Below are 3,332 nucleotides of genomic sequence, written 5' to 3'. Positions count from 1 at the left end.
AATATTAAATACAACATTATAAAATTTATAAATGAAAATTTGCTCAGAGTCATTTTCAAGTCATTTTAACATTTTAAGGTAATGATCAAACTGTTACATTTACGGTCGTACCCACGTTTTCGGTAGAATGAATAAAGGTTTTGGGAAATCTCAAGGATATTTTGCCTTCTAATTCGAGATTAAATTAATTTTTGTTGGCTTAATCTTTTATCTGCCAATTATCTACCGATATTGGTTCTAACGGTTGATTGATTACTATCAATTTCATCGATCTGCATCCGTGCGGGGGTAACCAGGTGATTAATTTGTATTGTTCGTAGCGATCGTTGACTTTATGGCATGCCAATGATTTTCCATTAATTTCCGTTTACTTTCATGTTCCGCCGGTTTGTATACATATACGCGTAGCTGCCGAATAGTCGACTCCAATCACACTAATTGAAGACTCGGCGATGTCTCCGTCGCACATCATGTACACAATATTATCCCTTTCTATTCATTCGCTCTCTTCCCTTCAAAACCCCTTCTTGCCTATCGCGAATATCGCCGACGTTGATTGCACGGAGTGCAAAGCTAGAGTACAAAGCTCAGTGAAGCGTGCGTCGAACTAATTGTAAGTGAAAATTAAAACTTCGTTAGCTTGTCGCCTACGTTGACTTTGCCCATCTACTTCCTGAAGCGGCTAAATATCACTCGATGAAAGCGCAGCTGAAATTGCAAAAGGAAACAGGCCCGGCGCTTGCATGAAACGGAGCGCTATTAGCGCGATAATTAATGGTCCTGCAGAAAGAAGGACGGGGAGATTGATAACCGTAATTAGAAAGACAATGAATGTACACGCGTTATTTTTACCAGCTACTTGATAAAATGTCCCGGCGACACGCTACTCGCGATGATAATTACGTGAGCTTGTTGCGTAATTACCAAGTGTTATGATAACAGTTTTATCTTAAATAGCTATATTACTATGGAATATTTAATATTTATATTAAATTTGTTCAAGGAGAAGAGACCGTGCAATATATGTATAGAGGGCGGGAGCTAAGATCAAGATATTTAATATAAAAATATCTGAACTTCTTGTAGGTACGTGTACAAGTGAGTTTAATATGATGCTGTTTATAGCTGTTAAAATAAGTAGCAGTTTGTTCCGAGCTAATGGGGGACAGCGATGTGTTTCAGTAGGACACGCGATGAATATCTTTTGAAGGACTGCGATCTCGATTGACGGATGAATTTGTATCTGCAGATAGAACAGAGAGCTTTTATCAATAGCTAAACCGGCGTCCACCAGTTGTTCCATCTGGTCGTAAGTCGCACCGGCAACGGTATCTTGGCCATCCATTTGCACAGCGCAATCAAATGTGCGATAGATATTGTCGCGACTGTCGGACGTTGACAAGATTATGCCTGTTAACTTTGGTGGTACTGGCCCGGCTAGTGATATTTTTGCCACTTGAGTCTGTGGCAGTTGGGTTGAGGTTGACGATGTCGTAGCTGGGTTGGCAACCTGAGCTGGTTGAGCTGGCGCTGGCGGTTGAGCCTTGCGCTAGAGGTGGTGGTCCTACTTGAGGAGGGGATGCGGCCATTTCGAATGTTGAAAATTGTATTTCCTTTCTAAAAAAGAGATGTTACCGGAGTGAATATCGTTAATATTGAACAGTTGAGGCCTCTTTCCCGCGATGCCGATTGGTTTTCTCAAAGCGCAATGTGCTTCACTTCTCTTTTTCTTAAAACTGATTTTGCTTGATTTTTTCCGCACATGATGAGATATTTTGTTGGAGGTGTTGCTTGAGCTAGGGACGTCATACGTATCTGTATGCTGCAAGCATTACGAATGATCCGAGTGAATATAACAAGTCCGAGAGAAGAGCGAGCATAATAATGCTTCGATCTAAACAAAGTTTGCCACTCGTTGATGTTTCTCCTTCTCATAGACATCTTAGGCTCGTTTGGGGATCATGGTCTTCCATATTCGGATAAATCCTTCACGATTTAATGGCCCAATCGGTTCACCAATTGTTCCATTTGGTTGTAAGTCGCGTTGGCAACGGTATCTTGGCCACCTAGTTGCACAACGTAATCGAATGTGCGATAGATATTTTTGCGACGGCTGAACGTTGATAAGGTTACTTCTGTTAACATCGCTGGTACTGGTCCGCCTAGTGACATTTTTGCCACTTGAGCCTGTGGCGGTCGGGTTGGGGTTGACGATATCGTAGCTGGGCTGGCAACCTGAGCTGGTTGAGCTAGCGCCGGCGGTCGAGCCGCTTAAGCTACGGCTGGTGCTCTTGCTTGAGGAGAAGGTGCCGCCATTTCGAATGTTGAAAATTCTACTCCGTAATGAGTAGTAACAGCTTAAATTTGATCGCAATCTGTCAGGAGGATTATTGTCAGATGATTATGTACGGTCGCTCATGGAGCTTCCCGTAACTGATCGAAAGATATTGACATTTAAAGTTTTAATATATTAATCAATGACAAATAATAGCCAACACTGCCAAGATGCTATAGAAATGTCTGTCAAATTTTCGTTATCTTCACGTAAGAGATTCCTAGACAAAGATAAAAATAATTTCCCTTTTTGTAATAGTAGTAAAAAAATATATTATTGATTGAACAGTTTGTATACCTATCACACTTGTGAGAACCAAGCATGTAGGTCGCGGGCAAAGTTGCGTGGCATGTTAGTGATATCATAAAATTGGAAGCATAATATACAATCAAATTATACAATTTTTCTTTTTGACATAAAATTACATATACAATATTCAATATGCATACAATAATGCGAAATTTTCACAATATAAAACATATAACTGTTATATGTAACATTTCTTATTAATCATTGAATAGCAATTCCAAAATTTATTTTATTTTATTTTATTTATGCAAGCAACCACAATCAAAAAGATTATTAATAAATTTATTACTTATGTCTCCCAAACAAGGAAATGACCAATCCGTGAAAAAATAGATGAAGATTCAATATAAGCTAATAATCAAACTGATAAATATGCGACAGCTAAAAAGATTCTAAGCTATAATTTCAATATATTTAATTTTATAGAAATTTGTTATAACGCATGCCTCTGATAATTATTATTTCTCTATGCGATAATAAATATTATTTGTGAAACATTAAATATTTTGCGATATTGTATCTATGATAAATTATACAATTGAAAGAACTGAACGATATAATTGATAGAAATTCTAATTTCCATTTTACTTTCAACAAGATAGATTTTATAAGCTTCAAAAAAATCACGAGCAAAAATCGCGTTATCGCCGTGCTCAGTAGAGGATAATTGGCCCAATGACCAGATCAA

The sequence above is a fragment of the Vollenhovia emeryi genome, unplaced genomic scaffold, assembly GCF_000949405.1.
Source record: "Vollenhovia emeryi isolate VEMERY1.0 unplaced genomic scaffold, V.emery_V1.0 DF939162.1, whole genome shotgun sequence".
Taxonomy (NCBI): Eukaryota; Metazoa; Arthropoda; class Insecta; order Hymenoptera; family Formicidae; genus Vollenhovia; species Vollenhovia emeryi.
Note: the sequence above shows the minus strand (reverse complement) of the source record.